Source organism: Mauremys mutica, chromosome 12 (genome assembly GCF_020497125.1).
Source record: "Mauremys mutica isolate MM-2020 ecotype Southern chromosome 12, ASM2049712v1, whole genome shotgun sequence".
Taxonomy (NCBI): Eukaryota; Metazoa; Chordata; order Testudines; family Geoemydidae; genus Mauremys; species Mauremys mutica.
The window spans coordinates 62,553,661-62,574,551 of NC_059083.1; the positions used below are offsets into that span (position 1 = coordinate 62,553,661).

Below are 20,891 nucleotides of genomic sequence, written 5' to 3' on the forward strand. Positions count from 1 at the left end.
GTCAGGACAGAGGTCACCACCCTACCAGCTGTGCCTACTGTTCAGTGCAGCCACCACATTTTTGCTTTTAAAACTAGAGAACAGTCTGAGGCCAAGCTGCAAACCAGGCCTACAGTACGTTGAAACCAGTGATTGGTCCCTCAGGCTGCAGACTCAGGCAGACATTACTGCATTTAGCAACATCGCTCATCTATTCAGAAGATTATCATTGTGGCTTTGAGGGTTAGAGGCTTACACACAGAGCCCCAGGTGCCCTGCAGCTGCTCTAAGACTCTGGTCAGAGCCAGCATCTCAGTCATTGGAAGATTATCCTGATCCAACCAAAGGGAAACCTCCAGGAGCATAGATCTGATGTAGAGAGTTTGATCCTTTTTCTTTCCCTGCTGCCAGCACAGAGGGCACAGCTGAAGGAAAGGGATGTGATTTGTACATGGTTCCAGGGCCCAGCTGTCGATTCTACATATAGGAACTGCCAGCAGCAAGGATATGTTAGAGCAGCCTGAGAACTGTTCTGAGACGGGGGGACTGGCCCTGCAAAAGCAGCCCCAGCACTACTCCATCTGTGCACCGACAACCTGACCAACTTGCACCGTATGCTCCTTCACTTTAGCTGAGGGTCTGGCCCTGGATTTCTTTTTAGATAAAAGCTTAGGTTTTGGAACACACCAGAGCAGGGGTCGGCAATCTTTCAGAAGTGGTGTGCCAAGTCACCTTTTATTCACTCTAAAATAAGGATTACGTGTGCCAGTAATACATTTTAATGTTTTTAGAAGGTCTTTTTCTACAAGTCTATAATATATAACTAAACTATTGTTGTATGTAAAGTAAATAAGTTTTTTAAAATGTTTAAGAAGCTTCATTTAAAATTAAATTAAAATGCAGAGCCTCCACCCCGGTGGCCAGGACCCGGGCAGTGTGAGTGCCACTGAAAATCAGCTCACGTGCCACCTTTGGCACACGTGCCATAGGTTGCCTACCCCTGACAAGAGCCTCAAATACTGGCTTGCTGATCCCCCCCCCCCAAATCACCCCACCTTTACTCTAGCTGCAAAGAGAGAGAGACACACACGAGCACTACATTACTTTAGCAAGCATTACAGAACCACAAGAAAGGCTCAGGTTTTGCTTGCGCTTTAGGCTTTGGAGCACTTCTCATTTTATCTGAACCACTTTGTCTATTTCTACCCAAAACGTCTTTCTACAGAACCGCCTTCCATTAGGCCAAGTCCTGAACGTCACACAAAAACCCCAGTAGCAACCTGAGAGCTGCTGAATTCTTTTTTGGCTGCAAGAAGATAAGCTGTAGGCTGGTGCTTGAGAATATTAAGACCGACACCAAAAGGAAGAGAAGCGTTTCTTTGAAGAATAAAAAGGGATTCAAACATGTATGTCTGACCAGATGGGGTGGGAGTGCTAGGAGCACATACTTATCAGAGAAACTCAAATATTTTCATTAAGGTGCAGCAAACTATTCATTGCAAAAATAACTCCAATGGGGTTTCATGTATAAACAGGAATAAAGAATTATAAATAATACTCAGAAACTTCCCACTGGGTAGAAGAAGCGCATTCAATCATAGACTCATAGAATATCAAGGTTGGAAGGGACCTCAGGAGGTCATCTAGTCCAACCCCCTGCTCAAAGCAGGACCAATTCCCAACTAAATCATCCCAGCCAGGGCTTTGTCAAGCCTGACCTTAAAAACCTCTAAGGAAGGAGTTTCCACCACCTCCCCTAGGTAACCCATTCTAGTGCTTTACCACCCTCCTAGTGGAAAAGTTTTTCCTAATATCCAACCTAAACCTCCCCGTACTGCAACTTGAGACCATTACTCCTTGTTCTGTCATCTGGTACCACTGAGAACAGTCTAGATCCATCCTCTTTGGAACCCCCTTTCAGGTAATTGAAAGCAGCTATCAAATCCCCCCTCATTCTTCTCTTCTGCAGACTAAACAATATCCCACAGCCTCGCCTCATAAATCATGTGCTCCAGCCCCCTAATCATTTTTGTTGCCTTCCGCTGGACTCTTTCCAATTTTTCCACATCCTTCTTGTAGTGTGGGGCCCAAAACTGGACACAATACTCCAGATGAGGCCTCACCAATGTCGAATAGAGGGGGAATGATCACATCCCTCGATCTACTGGCAATGCACCAACTTATACAGCTCAAAATGCCATTAGCCTTCTTGGCAACAAGGGCACACTGTTGACTCATATCCAGCTTCTCATCCACTGTAACCCCTAGGTCCTTTTCTGCAGAACTGCTTCCTAGCCTGGTCCCTAGTTTGTAACAGTGAATGGGATTCTTCCGTCCTAAGTGAAGGACTCTGCACTTGTCCTTGTTGAACCTCATCAGGTTTCTTTTGGCCCAATCCTCTAATTTGTCTAGGTCCCTCTGTATTCTATCCCTACCCTCCAGCATATCTACCACTCCTCCAAGTTTAGTGTCATCTGCAAACTTGCTGAGGGTGCAGTCCACGCCATCCTCCAGATCATTAATGAAGATATTGAACAAAACCGGCCCCAGGGCTGACCCTTGGGGCACTCCGCTTGAATCCATCTGCCAACCAGACATGGAGCCATTTATCACTATCCGTTGAGCCTGACGATCTAGCCAGCTTCCTATCCACCTTATAGTCCATTCATCCAGCCCATAGTTCTTTAACTTGCAGGCAAGAATACTGCGTGAGCCTGCTCCCCATGTCACTCTAGCTTTGCTCTCATGCTCTCAGGGCCCTCTGTAATTTCATGACACAAATTACTAAAGCAAAGCCCTATGATAATGCCACATCTGGCTAGGGAGCTCAAGCTGACAGCAACTAATGAGTCATCAGGGTAGAGCACTAGCGTCCCACTGGCAGCAAGGTGACTTAGGAGCCAGCCAAGTAGTTTTCTCCGGCTATGTTCAAAGCCAAAAATGATCTTGGTAAGCAAAGGGGGGGGAGAGGTGATATTACTACAGCAATGCTCATGAATTCATAACAGCCCTTTCTGTTCTGTTGCTCACCCATACACTACCCACTGCAGCTCAGCACGCCTGCTGAGCAGTCGCACAATAAACTGGACTGCACATTGCCAGAGAAACATACAGAGACGTCTGCCATAAGTGCTGTTAGCTGTAGTAGTGACTGCTCCCTGTGCCCCCCACCTGTCCTTCCCCCCGTACAGATGCTGTCTGCATCCCAAGAAGCTGCTGATGAGAGTGTGTGGGGCTGGAATGTTCCATTTTCCAGGGTTTATTGTCCATCTTTGCAGCATATCAAAGCAATTACCATGGGCGATGGGAGGCTCTTCCAAAAATCAAAATGCCCTGTGGCCAAAGGCTCCTGCTCCTGCCACCTATGAGCTCATGCAGGGAAAGCAAAGCAGGTTTTCTGCAAATTGCCTTGAGTTTGTCTCACCCATTAAAAGGCATTGTTCCGCTTGGGTCTGGGACATCCAAGCCATGGAGCCTGCATGTCAAGTGTGTTGTTGCTTTCCTGCACACCAGCTCAGACACAGTGAAGGAGAGAGGAAGCCATGGAGGGAGAAACAAGTCTGGCCAGAAGGGCATGTTTCGGCTCAGTGCAGACACCAGATCTAACAGGGGCACAACCAGCATGGCTCTCGTTGTGGCAATATGGCATTGCTGTTAGCAGAGCTCAGAGACCAGCTGTACACAGAGCCCTGCAGGTGGCAGCCTTCTTCTTTTGCTCCCACCCCTACTGGAGTTTGTTTCATCATTTGATGGTGAACTTGGGTTTTGTTTTCTATGAACAGTTGTAGAACTGGACTTCCTACCTTAGTGTTTATAAGAAATGAATACAAGAAGGGTGTGAAAATCGCAAATCAAATCCCAGGCTCTAGTTCGGTGCAGTATTCATGAATTTTCCCCGCTGCTTATTGTCATGTGTCACGCTGCCCCTCCCCAGATGGAGGTGCCTGCTCACCTCTACATATGAGCATTACCTTACTGTGGCCAAATCTGTACTGATTGTGATCGACATCAGTGGAGGAGAGAAGCTTTTCTGGAGCATTCTTTCTGTCAATGAACTGGCCTTCGGGGATGGCTGAGGCATTCAGGATTTTGTATCTGTGGGGAAAGAAGCAGCAGGACACCGGTTTTAGACAGGGTCAGGGGTACATTTATAATAAGCAGGACACTGCAGAGCGACAGGAAGGTGAGTTGCTTGTAGGTCATTGAATACGCTGTTTAACATCAAGAGGGCTTTGACTATGCAAACTGTGGGTGAACTGAACATTATGACAGGGACCACATATAACTCACTTATTCTTCACTGGAATTTGCTGGCTGTGTTCTTATATGGGTCATTAGCACCACCAGTTAGGAAGGACACAGTGAGAACTGTCCAGTCCTTTCTTTTTTACCCTGTTACATAAACCAGAACAAGGGGACACTCAATTACTTTAAAAGGGAAGTAAATTTAAAAGCACCAAAGGAAAATACTTCTTTCCAGAATGAATACATAGCTTGTGGAACTCTCTGCCCACAAAGCCACCCAGGGAAATACTATGGCTTGGATAAAAAAATGGCCTGTATAATTGTCTGATTGCTGTTAATAATCTGTGCATTCTGTAAGATAACAGCCTGATTGGGGTAGTCCTGTCTCATGCCTAAGGACAGGTTGTTCCTCTGCAGGGATTTTGAGGGATTTCCCCCACATACAGCACTGCTCCATTATATATGGAATCTTTGCATACTTGGATTTACTCGCCTATTTTAATTGCTAACAAAACCAAAGAAAGTGCTTGTCCTGAAGTGCAGTTTAGGTGTCGCACTAGATCCCAACTGCATTTAAGTAGCCAATTGGCTACTGGAACAAAGTTTTCTCTGCAGCTGGCATGGAAACTGTGACCTGCTGGATTAAATATCAGGTGTAGCGGACAGGGCATTTTCAATGAGGAATCCTTGGCACTAGAATTCACTTGTACCACAGGGCCCAAGTCTGCTGGCTGTCAGTGCATGCAGCAAGAGTCATCTCTTTGCAGAAGCTCTGACTGCAGGAATGGGCTTGGCTGAGTTTCTTATGCTGGGTTATGGGTTTGATGCTGGCCAACTGTTACTGTGCTATGTGATTCGTGCGTATTTTTGCATACACATTCAGACATGTTTGAGAAGAGCTATTTATAAATCTAATTAATTACATTAAAGACTTTTTTTCACCTTCCTTTGAAGCATCAGTAACTGGCCATTTCTGTGGCAGGACAGTGGCTTGGATGGACCAATAATCTGATCTAGCCTGACAGGAGATGGAATATCAGACTAGGGAGAGTCTGAAGCGGTGTGACAGATCCTATTTACCTCTCATCCCAAATGGGAGAGGTCTCTAGACACAGCAGTAATAGAAATAATCTAAGGCTAAAAACAAATAAGGATAAGAACTTGTCTGTTTCGTTCACCAGTTGCATCCTGACATGTACATTGTCAACTCCCTGGGGCAGGGACTGTCAGCTGTGTTGGGCCCTACCTCAATGGGCCATGATCGTTGATCAGGTTGTAGGTGTTGTGTATTTGGTTGTCATGGTTTTGTTGTTATGGCAACTGAGTTAGATTATTATGGGTTAGCTCAACCGGTTTCAACCAGCTGAGGAGCTCTCTGTATATATGTAAATAAAATGGAGGTTTTGGTTAGCTGCCTGCTCTCTGGCCTCAAGTGATTGCTTCCTACACCGGCTGCCCCAAGGATATAACAGTAGGCACTGCCATACTGTCACTCATTGTAATAATTAAAGACACACCTTTGTTTAAAGTCAGCGTATAGGATTCTGCTTGGGAACCCCTTCCTACAAATCCAGATGCCTTCCAGCACACCGTTACACTGCAGCTGGTGCATCACCAGGTGATGGTCCATTAAACCTTAAACAAGATAAAACAGCAATGACTGTCAACACTTGCACACAGGCACTTCTCATTCCAAAGGATCCCAAACTGATCAGCACTCCGAAATCTCTCCTTCTGCTGAAATGCAGCCACCTCAAGGGCAAAAGACAGCAGCTAACAGTGAGACGGTGCAATGCCTAGGGCAGGAAGCGAAGATGAAGGGAGGATCACACTGAAGCTAGAGAGGAAAGTTTGAGCAACTGCTCAAAGTGGGAGTTGTACAGGACACTAAGGCTGGCACAACCCCCCCTTGCAAAGAGTGCCTGGGAGTCTCCACTGGCTGCACGTTAATGGGGACGGAGCTCATCTCAAAGATAGCAGAACCAGGCCTAGCCTAGAAACTGCCCTAACAGGCCAGCTGAGAACTCCCTACCTAGTGTTGGGGTATCCCCACTTGGTGTGCAGAGCTGGCTCAGTGTCTTAGCGTGCAGGGTGTGTCCGGAATAAGGGTTGTGTGAGGAAGGGGGCATGACTGGGGTACACCGTGCCTTGGTCCTCCACATAGTGGAATGGCCTGTAGGGGGCCCATGGCAACCAGTGTGAATGTGTGAGATCTGGTCATTAGTGGAGTGTGACAATATGTGATCTCTGGTCAGTTTATTAGCATGTGTGTAGGTTCTTTTATTGTTTTTAATATATTTTCTCTGTAATGCTTTTATCTCAAGAATAAATGTGCTTTCCTAGACAGAGCTGGGTGGAAACTTAACTGTGGCAATTACCCTGTTCATAGCCTTTGAAGAGAAAGCAAAGCAGAGCAGGCTGCCTTAGGCAGTCTGACTTTGTTGGGTGGTCACAGTATAGAGAGGGACCTAAGAAGCCTGGAAATACCCCAGTCAGGAGGGAGAGACTAATGTGTCTGCCCAGGAGATGTGAAGGCTGGAGATCTGAAAGCCTAGGGTGGAGATCTGAAAGCCTAGGGTGGGTCCCTTGCTGGACCACAGAGGGGGAATACAGGTGTCATTGACCTGTACAGTGACACACTCAACCCACTCTCGTATCCCACACCTATTCATCCTGCTCATTCCTACCCAGCTACCCCTCCCTATACACACACCCCTTCCGGTGCACTGCTCCAGACCCCTGGCATCTAATGGGATAATCCTGTCCCTGGGGCTAAATCTGAGACCAACTGCAGCATTCAGCCACATGTCCCACCTTTGGTTCTATAAGAACGGGACATCTGGTCAACCTATCTCAAAAAAGTACAGAGAAGGGCAACAGAAATGATTAGGCGTATGGAATAGCTTTTGTATGAGGACAGATTAAAAAGACTGGGACTTTTCATATTGGAAAAGATATGACTAAGGGGAGATATGATAGAGGTCTATGAAATCATGAATTGTGTGGAGAAAGTAATTAGGAAATGTTAGTTACTCATTCATATAACAGAAGAACTAAGGGTGAGCCAATGAAATCGATAGGCAGCAGATTTAAAACACGCAAAAGAAGGTATTTCCTCACAATCAAACCATGGAACTCTTTGCCAGGGGATGTTGTGAAGGCCAAAACTGTAAGAGGGTTCAAAGAAGAACTAGATAAGTTCCTGGAGAATAGGTCCATCAATGGCTATTAGCCAGGATGGGCAGGGATGGAACACCATGTTCTGCATGTCCCTCGCCTCTGTTTGCCAGAAGCTAGGATGGGACAACTTGGTGATTGTGTGTTTTGTTCATTCCCTCTGAAGCACCCAGTATTGGTACTGTTTGAAGACAGGATACTGGACTATATGGACCATTGATCTGACTCACTATGGCCATTCTGATGTTCTTATATATAACTGAGCTGTATCTGCCCCCAACTGTAACCCACTAGACCCCATTCCCCTCCTAGAGCTGGGATAGAACCCAGGAGTCCTGGCAGGGTCTCTCTCTACAGAGTTAGTAACAAAGTAAGAATATACATTAACATATTAACCAGTGTCCCTAAAGTAATTTTCTACAAGATGTCAGACCACGTTAGTATTAGAGCTCAGTGGGTCTAATATTGATTTAATTTTCTTTCTTTTATAAAGGAATTAGATACAGGGCTCCTGTCAGCTAATTGCTAAGTTATCTGCCAAAACACTAGAGTTTTCAGGTGCCGAAGTAGCCCCTGGAATCATGGTTAAATTACCCTCCCCGCCAGAACCCCTGACCCATCCAACCTCCCTGCTCCCTGTCCCTTGACTACCCTGATCCCTCTCCACACCCCCCGTCCCCTGACAGTTTCCCCCATGAACCCCTGACCCATCCCACCCTCCCTGCTCCCTGTCCCCTGACTGCCCTGACCCCTCTCCACACCTCTGTCCCCTGACAGGCTCTCCCCAGAACCCACGACCCATCCAACCCCCCCTGCTCCCTGTCCCCTGACTGCCCTGACCCCTCTCCAAACCCCCTGTCCCCTGACAGGCTCCCCCCAGAACCCCTGACCCATCCAAGCACCCCTGCTCCCTGTCCCCTGACTGCCCTGACCCCTCTCCACACCCCTGCCCCCTGACAGGCTCTCCCCAGAACCCACGACCCATCCAACCACCCTTGCTCCCTGTCCCCTGACTGCCCTGACCCCTCTTCACACTCCTTGCTTGACAGACTCCCCCCAGAACCCCTGACCCAGCCAACCCCCATGCTCCCTGTCCCCTGACTGTCCCTTGGGACCCCATGCCCTTTCTCCAACCCCCCGCCCCCCTTACCATGCTGCTCAGAGCAGTGTGTCTGGTGTGCGGAGCCAGACACAGTGCTGCGCTCCCCCGCAGAGCGCACAGCCCTGCCCCCCCAGAGCGCTGCCGGCGCGGTGCGCTGAGGCTTCAGGTGAGGGGGGGGAGCAGGGGAGGAGCTCTGGCTGCTGGAGGCCCGGATGCAAGCGGCTCAATCCGGCCTGGCCACCATGTCGGCTGCATCGTGCTCTGCATTGGGAGGGAAATCCTGGACCTTTTTAGATTTTTACAAATTCCTCCCAGACAGCTATTTAAAAAACAAAAATCCGGACGTGTCTGAGAAAATCTGGACGCATGGTAACCCTACCATAGGGACTCCAGGATCTGCAGCTGCTGCCACCTATATGGTGAATCCTCCAACTCATCACCAAACAGCTCTTCCACATGCTGCAAACTGGCCTCACTGTCTGACTATGTAGGAGAACAGAAACCCTTTGTTACAGCAGGAGAGTCTCTTCAATGCTGCACTCTTAGCATGGCTTTCAGAGGTCACTGTGAAACACGACTACCCTGTCCCTAGGAGTCTCTCAAGGAGCTGCCTGTGCAGGCACTTGACACCCACCAGTAATGGTCTCTGACAGTGGCAGAGGGAGCTTAGCAGACCGTCCTTCTATGACTTCCTGAATTGCTGCCAGGACTGATTCTAAGAGAAGAGCAGATTTCTCCTCTGCGCTGGGGAGATTCCCATAGGAAAAGCAGCTGTGGGTGGTGGGGGAGGGGGCAATACAAGCACTGCCCCTGAGCCCTTGAATAGCAGCAACCAGGACTCTGGGAGCCAGGGGATTGGTCTGTCTTGCTGGGAGAGCAGAGCTGGAGAGCAGAAAAGGGCATTGGAGAAATCGTAGAAAAGTCAGTATCATGGCTGGGTCATGGGCAGCCAGACCTAGTGGTCAGAGGCAGAGTCCACACTCAGAAGACAGGAGTCGAGAGTCAGCTGGGTCAGGATACTGGAAGAGCAGAAGCAAAAGACCAAATTGTGTTCAGATCCTCAAATCAGATGAATGACAGCGAGTCAGGATGCCAGGAAATCAAGCCTGGGGAGTGGGAGCAGGAACAGCTAACACATGGTCCAGAAGACAGGAGAGCTCGGGTGTTCAGACAGCTTCTTGTTCCTGCTGTTGGTTTAAGGAGGTCCCGGGGGCCAATTATCTGCTCTGGGACTCTGCCAGTAGGCCTCAGGGATGGAGCCTCAAACTGGGTCTGGACTTCGTAAGTCCTAGGTAAGCAGTTGTTAGTAGGCTTCCAGGTGGCCTGCTGGAGTGTGGCTGCTCCCATGAACCCTGCAGACCCGGGTTAATGACCCATGGGTCATGACAGTGAGTGATTTCTCCCTGCTCAAACCTCCTGCAGGAAACAGTCTCCAGGATTCCGGACACATCCTCTGAGAATAAAAAAAACAAAGTCATGATGACAACTAGGCTGTGTAACAGGAGCCCCCTCTTTGTTGCAACAGCCCCAAGTGCCCAGAAGAGTGAACGGTTCTTACCTCCAGGAGATGCATGGGATCTTCCATCTAAGCCTCAATGGGTTGCTTGGTTTGACAGGATGAGATCATCTGTCCCCACTGCTCTCTGAGCTGGGCTGGCTGCAGCATACATCTGTGTAAGTGGCTGGGACAGAGACTGGAAGAGAGATGTTACAATCAGTGTCCAGGCACGCCAGAAAGAGAACAGAAGATCTGAAACCAAAAGGCTAAGCAATCAAATCAGCAGATTCGACAGAGAATTTTTGTGATGTACAGGGACATCAAATAAGGCCTGTTAGGAAAGCTGAGATGTTAGTCTGGAAACTGCTAAGGCCAAGATTGTGGCTCTTAAGATTCAGTTTTAATCACTACAAAGTGCATTTTGTTTTGTTTATCTGTTTGAAATTTGTCTCTTTCTCTTGCTTAGTATCACTTAAATCTCTTCTTTGTTACTATGCTTCCCAAAGCTCCTCAGTGTTGTGTATTTGAGTGAAGCGTGAGTCTCCAGCCTACCTAACAGGCTGAGCTGTGCCCTGTTTCTTTGAAGGTAGTGAATAATTTCGGAGTGGTGCTGGGCACAGAGTCCACGGGCAGTTCACCAGACATCTCCTGTGAAGCCCAAAGAGAACAAAGGAGCATGAGAGATTCAGGCCCCACTGACCCATGGGAACTTCCCAAAGAAGAGGCTTCACAGTGCTCCAGACACAGCCAGCAGGATCCCTCCCACAAGCTGGGCCATGTCCTTCCCCTCCCAGCCCCACAGCTTCTTCCCCACTCCAGCCTCAGTAACCCCTCCCATCTCTCTGGTCTCCCCGCCCACTCTCCAATACCAGGCTGTTTCCATAATGGAAGCAGGTTTGTACCAGAGTTCACTCACCACTAGATCCTGGCCAGGCCTCATGTCACAGCTTTCTAGCTGGGCTAGCAACCCCGTTGATAGTCACTCTTGCAGTTTGTCGGCTGGGAACTCAGCCCTTCAACCAGGTGACTGTCCTTTAGTCCACTCCTTCCTGGGTCATGCTCCTTCCAAACAAAGTCCCAAAATGTCTTGAACAGTAACAAGGCCTTCCACCCTCGTGGGGAGCTCTTCCTCAGCCTGATTTCGGCTTGGCCTGCCCTTCTTGGGTTTCTATGGTCTTCTATGTCCCCTTCCTTAGGGACGGTGGGAGAACCCAGTTCTACCCTGGACTCCAGGTTTTGGCCCAAGGCCATATACTGAACAGCTAGGTCTGCTTCTGTACTTTTGCTGCTGTTTTCCCTTGTTTCCTCTCAGGTGGGGCTCATTTGGTCATGAATTTGGCCTAGCTCCAGGCTTTGCAGCCACAGGCCAAGCCACCCAGTTATATACCCTCCTCCTTACAATCCGGCCCAACCCAGGGGCAAGTTCTACTCTTGTCCAGCATTCATCCCTCACCATCTCGTCGCTGTCACCGGCTATGCACTCATAGAGCCTGGGCGCGCGGCATCTCCAGCTCCCCAGCCAGCTCACTCACCAGAGCTCAGAGGCCATCCTTCTCTTCTGCAGTGTCCCAATGCTCTTCCTGCAGCCACTCATTCTCATTAACAACTGCTTGCAGAGCCTTGTTCTGAAGCCACCAGCTTCTTCTGTAGCCTTTTTTCTACTACCGCTGCATCCCCCAAAACCTTTTCCATCATGGTCTGAGCACACACCACTGCTCAACTCTTGTGCCTGATTAATCTCTGTGCCAACCATTTCATCCTTCACCTCCCTGCAGCACCCGACAGGGTATGTTGGGGGAAGGTCTGCAAGGGCTATGGCCATTCCTACCATCTCCACCTAGCCTGCCTAATGTGTCTTTGTCCAAGAGGACACCTTCTCCTTTCTTTCTACCTTCTTGGGGCCCTGGCCCGTTCTTTTGCCACTCAGGAACTTCCTATGCAGGCTGGGTCTTTCGATATGGCCTGCTTCTCTTCACCCAAACCAAAGAACTTTTGTTCCCATCATGGCATTAGGCTATGCTTGTACACTTTCTCATGCCCTGCTCTCCTGGGCTAACCTTCTCAGCACAGACCCAGCATGCTCTCCGAGTCTGCTCTTTTTGTCCATGGGTGTTGATTTCCTTTTGCAGGATCTCTCACAGGTATTGCTGCTGCTCCCTCAAGATTACCAGCTGCATCTGTAGCTCTGCCTGCACTTCCTTCTGCTTCTGTTGGGTTTCTAGGAGTTGCTGGAGAAACCCCGAGACCTGCTTTGGCTGCTTAACCAGTCCCTGGAACTCAAATGGGAAATCCCACTTGGGGGGACGGATCTTCCTTCAGTAACCAAGACTTCCATGAGCCCTCACGGATGACAGGGGAATTCAATCCTGCTGACTATGCCAATAATAAATTAATCTACTCATTGTTAGGTGCCCTCTGGTCCTCCATCTATGGTCACTCCAGCACCATGGCAGTCTCTCTGCCTGGTAATTTGTCCCTCTGGCCAGCTCACCACCTTTAGTCCACGCTTCTGGGGCTCAGCTTGTCACACACTGACAGTCCAAAGAGGTCTTCCCAGAGAAAAAAAGTTCTTCTGCTCTCGCTGGGGCTCTGGCTCAGCCTGTAGCTCCCTTGCTGGGCTTGGTAACCTGCTCTGGGTGCATGTATGCTCCCTTCTTTGGGGCCAGTAGAGGAACCCGGTCCCACCCTGACACTGATAGCAGCCCAGGGCTCTATACTCAACAGCTAGGTCTGCTCTTTTCTCTTTGCTGCAGGTTTCTCTGGGCACATCCTACCTCTCTTCTCAAGTTCCCTTCTAGGCTTTCCTTGCTGCTTTCAACGTCCTACCTAGTTCTCATTCCAGTTCATAGCCCAGCTAGGCTTTATTGCCACTGAAGTCTGGTTCTTTCGGGGCCAATACATGGTCCCTCTGAGGTAGGACTCATTCTGTAATCAGTTTGGCTAAGCCCCAGGCTCTGCAGCCCAGGGGAAAGCACTCTCCTTTCCCTGTTACAGACCTGCTCTGCCCAGTCCTGCTCTTATTGGGTTCAGGTGAGTCTTGCCCACATGCTCAGTGTTTAGCTGATCGCCATATTTAGGCTCGGGAAGAAATTTTCCTCCAGGGCAGATTGGCAGAGGCCCTGGGGGTTTTTCACCTTCCTCTGCAGTATAGGGCCTGGTTCACGTGCTGGAGTATTCTCTGCACCTTAAAGTCTTTAAACCATTATTTGAGGACTTCAATAGTTCAGACATAGGTTAGGGGTTTGTTACAAAAGTGGGTAGGTGAGATTCTGTGGCCTGTATTGTGCAGGAGGTCAGACTAGATGATCATAATGGTCCCTTCTGACCTTAAAGTCTATGAGTCCATGAGTTCAGACCTCTCCAGTTCAGACCTGGTTTCCAGAGGGGCTAAGTTCACAAAGGCTCGACTGGCTGCAGATGGAGTTTTGCTGGTTCTGGTGACTCTGACATTCATCATTCAGAGGCTGACAGGTTTGTTGAGGGGATGGTGAAACCCCATTGCTGATCAGAAGGAGGTCAGAGTCAGGTCTCCAGGAGCTGAAGGTTTGTTTGTCCTGCTGCGGGAAGTGGAGCTGGAGAGCAGAGATGTTATGTGAATGAGACTGCATGATGGAGTTGGAGACTGAGGGACGGGAGCCTCCTCCCAGAAACGCTCTCAGGAGAACAGGTTTGAGGACATCTCTGGGGAGCCTCTTGCTAGGAAAAAAACAAGAGTGGCGCATTGATTGAGATGTCTCTGTCCCAGGGATGGGGGAAGCTCCCAACCAGGCTATGCAGCAGGGATCCCATTTCTCCCCCAGGAGACCCCTATGCCCAAAGAAGTAAATGGCTCTTACCTCCATGAGGGAGCGGGGTTTTCCCTCTCAGCCTCTTTGGGAACTAGCACTGCTTGGTTTCATAGGACAAGGTGACCTGTCCCCACTGCTCCCTGAGGTGGCTTTGCTTCTGACTGCCCCCATCTGGGAGGCTGTCACCCCCCCAGGGCCTAGAAGACAGGTGGGGGGAGGTTCCTATTCATGTCACCCTCTGAGAGCCCATAGAAGGGCCAAAGGAAGAATAAAGGGCAGGAGGTGAAGCAGGCCCTGAGCCTCTGTCCCATCCTCACCTCCTCAAATGTGGAGCTTCCTGAGCTTCAGTTGGGCAGACAGTCTGCAGCCGTGACACAAAGGTCTTTCTGCGCCATATGGGGCAGGGGGATCTCTGCCTGGGAGCACGGGGAATGGGATGGGGGTCAGAGCAAGGAAAGAGGGGAGGGCTATGGGAGTGAGGGGAAGAGCTCATGCCCCAGATGAAAGAAGTTTGGGGTCAGAGGGAAGGACCCTGGTCCACAGAGAGGGGAGAGAGTTTCTGTCAGTGACAGGGGCCTCCACTTCCCCTTCCACTAACCACCCATTTACAGTGAGACAGAGCAGTACCTGCAGCAGGGAGCGGGAGTTGCTGAACATGGGAGGGGAACCTTTAAGGGCATCAGATGAGGCGCAGCCCTTGCAGCGCCTCGGGCACCTGGTGCAAGTGCTGGATGATGCGGAGCTCGCACATCACCTTGGCTGTGACATCCTCCAGCTGCAGGGGAACGAGAAAATGTCAGAGACTGAGACACTGCCCAGGAATCAGGGAGGATTAAGGGCACCTGGAACCAGCACCATTTCCACCCAGCAGCTGCTCATGTCTGAGTGGTGGATTCACCCTCCTGATCCCCAGGATGGAGGCTTCTAGTGACCTCCAGTGCTAACCCTGCTTCTTGTAGGGTTAGCTCCTGCCACCTCCCCCTCAGTGCCGCTGACAGCTGTGCCACCTCCAACCCACCTGGGGACACTGCTCAAGTTTGTAGAACCCTCTCCTCCACCCCGACCTCCATCCCCACCCAGGTAGGGCAGGAAGGGAGGCAGGAGGGATTCTGGCAGCAGTGAAGTGGGATGGGGGGAGGTTGAGCCCTTGCCCCAAGTCACCCCAGTGACAAATGCTGACGTCACAGGATGGCAGCCCTGGTGAACGGGGCAGGTCAGCAGCCTCTGCTGACTGAATCCTCCTGTTCTCTCTAGCGTGGGTCCAGCCCTGACAGCAGCAGGACAAGCTTCCCCCACCCATGTGCCTCAGAACTGCCTGGCCAGTCGCCATCACCCATCAGTCTTTGGCCTCCCAGGCTGCCAGTGATGGGAGCAATTCTGGGTTGTGGCTCGGGTGACATGGACACTAGGCCATGGGGAAATGGGTGGGGCAGGAAAGGTTCACAGAGGGCACTTAGGGGACTATCCTGCCCTTCCCAGGAGTGATAGCAGAGCATTACATCCTAAGAACACAAGTCCATGAAGTCCAGAAGTCCCCACTAGGCTCCTTGCTCCCAGGCCAGCGAATGGTGATAGGATGGGAATGAGGCCTGGGGCCCGCCCCAATCTCCTGAGTCTAATGCAGCTGCTCACCTTGTCCCCCATCAGTTGCTGGGCTTCCCCCAGGATGGAGTATGTGAGGAGCAGCCCAGCCTGGCTGACACGCAGCAGGGGGTCATGGATCGCCAGCATTGCTGTCTGGAGGAAGTATTTTCTCTGCCCCTCAGAGAAGAATTTTCCAAAGACCTAAAACCAACAGGACACGAGGCTGTAGCAGATTGCCCAGAGCCAGCCTCCATGTCCTGGAGATACAATGGCCTCAGCGTCTAGTGCCCCAAAGGGCGGGTAAGAGAGCTGCTGTAGCCAAGGCAGTTCATTCCCCAGGAGGCTTTCAGGGTCCCATGGCTCAGGGAAGCCCCTTTATTAAAAGGTGGCAGATGCTTAGGGACCAAAGCCTCCAGTGGCTCTTTCTGGAGGGCAATTTATCGCAGGGGCCATGATGGGCTGGAAATAGATCTCTAATGTGGGTGAGCAGGGCCCACTCTGCTGTGCAGCGCACAGAGATGATAGGGGACCCTGTATTGCTTCCAGCAGAGAGATCTCCTGCACCTCAGTGGCTAGGGGAGTGTGCGTGTGAGGGAGGGGGTTGGAGCTGACAGACCAAAGGTCTATTCCCCCCAAATTAGTGATTTCTCCAGTAGCTGGGTAAGGCCTCTGCAGCTCCTTGGTTTCTTCCAAAGGGAATCCAATCTGCAACCTGACCAGGATAAGGAGACTCATGTCCCTGTCCCCATCACAGACACTCCTAGGAAACTTTTCTTCTGCTGCAGCAATTCAGCTTGTGGGAGGCAGGACAAGCTCACACAGTCTCTCTCACGTGGCGGCTATAGAGCAGCATTCTGTAGATGCACTTCTAGATCCAGGAGCCATTTCAAGGTCTCCTCTGTGATGTTGTGGAAATCACTCATTTCACCTTTGACTCCAATCTGGGGGCACTGGGTTATGGTGTGTTCCAAGGTTTGGATGTTCTCACCACAGTTGTGAGACGGGGGGGTCTTTGATTTTCTACTTGTGCAGCAAGTAGCCGCAACTTGGGTCAGTGACAATGTGCTTCTTTGGCACAGTGGCTGAGGTCCAGATACTCTGCCATTCCCTGGCCGGGTCTGGAGACATGAGGGGGTGCATGTGGTCCATATTGGCTCTGGAGCTCACTGTGTCCCCTACCCAGTTCCCAGGTTGGGGCATTCTGCTTCCTGACTGGCAATGGAATTGGGCAACCCCCACCTCCTTTCTCGGCTTCTACTGGGTGCAGGGAATTAAACAAGGGTCTCATCAAGCAATAATGACTGACTGACCCAGTGCTCTCCTCTCAGACACTTGGGGATCAGCCAGGGGGTCAAGGAGCAGAGAGACACGCAGAGCCATAATCCTCTATTAACTCACCCACCCGGGGATTCTCCTTATGCCACGTAGCAATGGCTCCATGTAAGACACTCAAATGACGGCAACTAGTGAGGTTCCAATGTGAGACCTTTAGCACCAGCCTGTCCCACTGGGAGCTGGATGAGGAACTCTGAGCTGGAAATAAGGAGTGGGCTCTTGTCCTGTCTCCAGGAGGTATCCACTGCAGGGACCCCAGCCAGCGCAACTCCCTGAGCTGTGTCATGCCCTGCCACAGTGTCCTTACCTCCCCCACCCTGGCTGTGTTCTTATAGCCCAGGAGCCTGCTGTCCTGGTGCCACTCGTGGCACCACAGATCTTCTGCCTCGTGTATGGTCAGCCCTGGAAGAGAGAGAGAGAGACACTTTGATCATTCTGGTTGCAGTTTCTGTGTCCTTCCAATCCCATTGGTGGCTGCACAGTGGAGTGGAGAAGAACAGAGGCAGAGGGAGACTTGTCCTCCAGCTGGGGTCAGTCTGAGAGAAATTGTCTGGGGTCCCATTATCCACCTGTGGTCACTCTCAGTCCCCTGTTGGGTTCCATGTCCCAGCAGGTTCCTTACCCCTCTGTTGGAGCTGCAGCTGGTACAGCCGGTAAGTCCCCTCCCTGGCCTGCCGGCTGATGTTCTTGTCTGGGTCACTGACAAACAGAGCCAGTTGGGCCACGTGGTGACCCATCCTAGAGAACTCTACTGAGATCTAATGGAAGGGAGAGGAGAGGAGACTCCATCAGCAGTTTCCTGTCAGCTCCGTGTCCCCCCTGGGCCAGAAGGCTCCTTCCCCTTAGCCCCTCTGCAGGAGATGCTGGGGGAGAGGAGCCTGAGATAGACCCTTCATTTGCTCTGCTGCCAAGGGAGCCAGGAGCTGCTTTGGGATGCCAAGCAGGGGCTGGAGCATGGTCCCCTTAAAGGCCCAGGGACAACACTTGACCAGGAAAACCAGAACTTGACTCAAGCCTATCTCATTCCCTGCTCTGACTCTGCCTTCCCAAGAGGAACACTCCGAACCCACAACCCCTGCAGCAGCAGATCCTACAGCCCGTTGGAGCCAGCCTGCCTACGCCTGGAGTCAGGAAGCTGGGGTCAGAGGTCACTTACATCAAACTCAGGGAGGGTGACTGCAAATCTGAGCAGGGCCGTGCTGCTCCTAATGGCCCTGGCTCTCTCCTGGGACACCCTGGACACTGTGGGTAAAAGGAGGCAGGTCAGGATCAATGAGCAGGTGGTGCTTTGCAAATGAGCCCAGGGGCCCAAGACATTATGCGCAGGGGGGAATAGCTGAGTCATTGATCACAGGGCTTTAGAAGGGGATTCTTTCCCCCAGGACACAGCTTGTATTCTGCAGGTCACAACCTGTCAGGGTCTCTCTAGATTGGGACAAGGTTTGGTGTCGGGGCTGGTCCCATCCTTCCAGAACTCCTGATTCCTGAACAGTTCACCAGAAAGGAGACTGAACCCTCACCCTTCCCTGCTACTAAAATCCTTGGTGGGATGTAGGGAGTCACTGAGAGCACAATCCCCCCAGGAATTTCAGACCATATCAGAGAGAAGGGCTGATTCCCTGGGGTCCTCCTGTTTCTCTAGGAAGGAGCGTGTGCCTCTTCCCTGAGAACCATCTCCGGAATCTCATGGGGTGTGTGTGTTGGGGGTGGGGTGGGGGGGAAGGGTGGGTTTTCAGACTCACTCCCCAAGACAACCAGGGGCCCTGTGGTTAGTGCTCAACAGAACCAGGCAGAGCTCTGGCTTGAAGTCCCAGCTCCTTCCTCGTCCCTCAAGAAAGCAGGACCTGACACTGCATTGCACTGACCTCCCCAACCAAGGATGCCCCACTGGGGACCCAGCTAAGAGGACAGAGTAGAAAATGGATCTTCCAGTCCCTCCTTACCAGTCCCCCAAAGAGTTAAGGTAAAATTGGTTCCTACCCCTCCTTATGGGGCTCACCTCCAAGATGTAGTGGAGCCTGTCTGCGTCTGGGGACTCTGCCAACAGGTTCCCCAGCTCGGCATCCAGGAGCTCTGGCATGACTTTGTGCAGAGCCTACAAAGCATGGCTCAGAGTTAGGGAAACTGGGCCTACCCCTGCCACAGGATGGGAAGAGGGGTCTCTGGGAAGCACTGGTGAGACTCCCAAACAATATCCTGGCCTCGCTCATTCACATCCCACTGCAGGCAATTAGCAAGGATTGATGATACCTGGATCTTTGATCCATGAGCTTAGCAGGTGTCTGCAGAGGGCCTTGTAGGCAGAAGAGTATGAAAGAACCAAGTTGCTATGGATGGAAGCTGGGCAAAACACGGCAGGCAAGAAAGAACAAAAGGACGAACGAAAGAAATCCCCCAGGGAGGGGTAATCCTCTGGAGGGAAGGGTCCAACCCTGCAGCTTGTTCCATCTCTGCCTACCCCACCCCTAAATCTGGAGCTCCAGCGAATCAAGGGAGCAGGGACCAAGGACCACTCTGGAAGAGGAGGAGGATGTACCTGGATGTTGATGGTGTCCTTCTCCGTGCCCAGGGTGAAGACGGAACGAAGGGCAGCTTGCAAGAGGCGGCTCTCTAGGTCAGGCTCAAGGGCAGGTTTCATGGTGCTGGCAAGAGAGAGGAGCTGGTATTAGACTGTGCAGTACGGGGGTGGGACTGTCGCCAACACGCACATGAAACCACAGGGATATAGGCACAGGCTGGTGAGAATGGAAATTGAGGCACTGAGCTAGGGAATGACAAGGCCAAGGCGTCACAGAGAGTGGCAGGACAGGAATAGCGCCTGTTCCCTGGAGCCTGCTGCCCTTCCTGTATCTGAGCCCGGGAGTGAGCCCCTCCCCAAGGCCCCTGGAATGTTAGTGGAGTGAAAAGAAGAGCCCAGCCAGGAGAGAGTGAACCTTCCCGCCCCACCACCACCAGCTCTGCCAGAGGAGCCACTCCTGGGAGATGACCTGGGAGTGGGAGGGACGGTGACTCCCAGCCTTGAGCCTGAGCAGCACTGGGGTTAGGGGAGCCAGCGGGGGGTGGGGGAGGAAGGGGCTGTCTCGGTACCTGAGGTTGCCCACTGCAACCAGGGAGTTGGCGAGGATGGCACTGGGTGGAGAGTCTTTAGGAAGCTCCTCGATGAGCTCCTGTGAGATGCAAAGGAGACAAAGGAGCGTGAGAGATTCAGGCCCTACTGACACCTCCCAGTGAGGAGGAGATTACACAGCCAGTGCCCCACATGGCCAGCAGGATCCCCCGCTACCTCCTGCTCCTCCCATTTCTTCCTGCCCATCAAACTTGTCCCCCTTCCAGGATTCCTGCCCAGCTCAGTCCCAATCCCCTTCTTTCCTCCTCCCTGTCAAAACTGCCCCCATTCAGCACCATCCCGACTACCGAGCTGGGACCATGTGATTCCTTGTCCCCCAGTCTCAGCTGCCCTCCAGCCCCACAATTCCCCCACTGCCCAATGTCACAATTTCTCCCTTCTCTTCTCCCCAGCCTTCAGCCCCAGCAATCCCTGCCCTCTGCTGCCCCCTCCAACATCACCCAGCCCCCACCCATTAGCCCGGCGATACCCCTGCCAATCCCATGTCTCTCTCCTCCCTCCAGCTGCCGGATGACGTGTCTCACTCACCACAATCCTCTCCACCACAGCCGCCTTGCAGCAGCACGGTTCCAGCGTGTCCTGCCCTCTGTCCTGTGCAGCAAGACACGCGGGGTAGATGGCCTGCAGGAACCTGAGCTGCTGCCCCTCATCCTGTACCCACCAGGAGTGGGGGATAGCGAGAGAGAACCTGTTAGCTAGGGACCTTCCTGCCCCACCCACACCAGCTCCAGGGCTCAGGCCTCAATGGGGGATTGTGGGGATCTGCCTATTGTCCAAATCCCCCACGACTCCTACACAAGCAGGATCAGGAACTGGGACAGTGGCTGGTGGGGGGAGGAGACCTGGGTTGTTGTGGGACAAACTCCCCCATCTTGGGGGTCCCACATCATGGATGTAAAAGGGCCCCATTAGGGGTGGTGGATCATCACGGACAAGACCCTCGGCAGGGGGTGGGGTTGCTGGGAAGGGACAGGACAACCTTGGTTCCAGCCCAGGTGGGGAACATTTATACCTTTTCTCTGTGCTGGTGCTGCTCTCTGATGACCTTGAGAGCAG

The 20,891-nt window shown here is 51.7% G+C and overlaps 1 protein-coding gene and 2 long non-coding RNA genes across 4 annotated transcripts in view; all 3 read right to left on the reverse strand.

Annotated features, from left to right (window-relative positions):
* LOC123346291 (protoheme IX farnesyltransferase, mitochondrial) overlaps positions 1–8,897 on the reverse strand; it is a 186,763-nt gene extending 177,866 nt beyond the window's left edge. For both annotated transcript variants that reach the window (XM_044983625.1, XM_044983626.1), the window contains exons 1-3: positions 8,883–8,897; positions 5,742–5,859; positions 3,951–4,074 (exon numbers count right to left, since the gene is read on the reverse strand). The gene's annotated coding sequence lies outside the window, so the exon portion shown is untranslated. The remainder of the gene's footprint in view (positions 1–3,950; positions 4,075–5,741; positions 5,860–8,882) is intronic.
* Positions 8,898–9,470: 573 nt separating this feature from the next.
* LOC123346528 lies at positions 9,471–12,031 on the reverse strand. Its single transcript, XR_006573009.1, has 4 exons — positions 10,918–12,031; positions 10,554–10,649; positions 10,062–10,197; positions 9,471–9,956 (listed from the first exon to the last, which is right to left on the reverse strand). It is a non-coding gene; the product is annotated as an uncharacterized LOC123346528 (long non-coding RNA).
* Positions 12,032–12,167: 136 nt separating this feature from the next.
* LOC123346380 lies at positions 12,168–19,322 on the reverse strand. Its single transcript, XR_006572983.1, has 7 exons — positions 19,245–19,322; positions 18,708–18,803; positions 17,865–17,950; positions 17,016–17,110; positions 15,422–15,574; positions 14,417–14,564; positions 12,168–13,697 (listed from the first exon to the last, which is right to left on the reverse strand). It is a non-coding gene; the product is annotated as an uncharacterized LOC123346380 (long non-coding RNA).
* Positions 19,323–20,891: the final 1,569 nt, after the last annotated feature.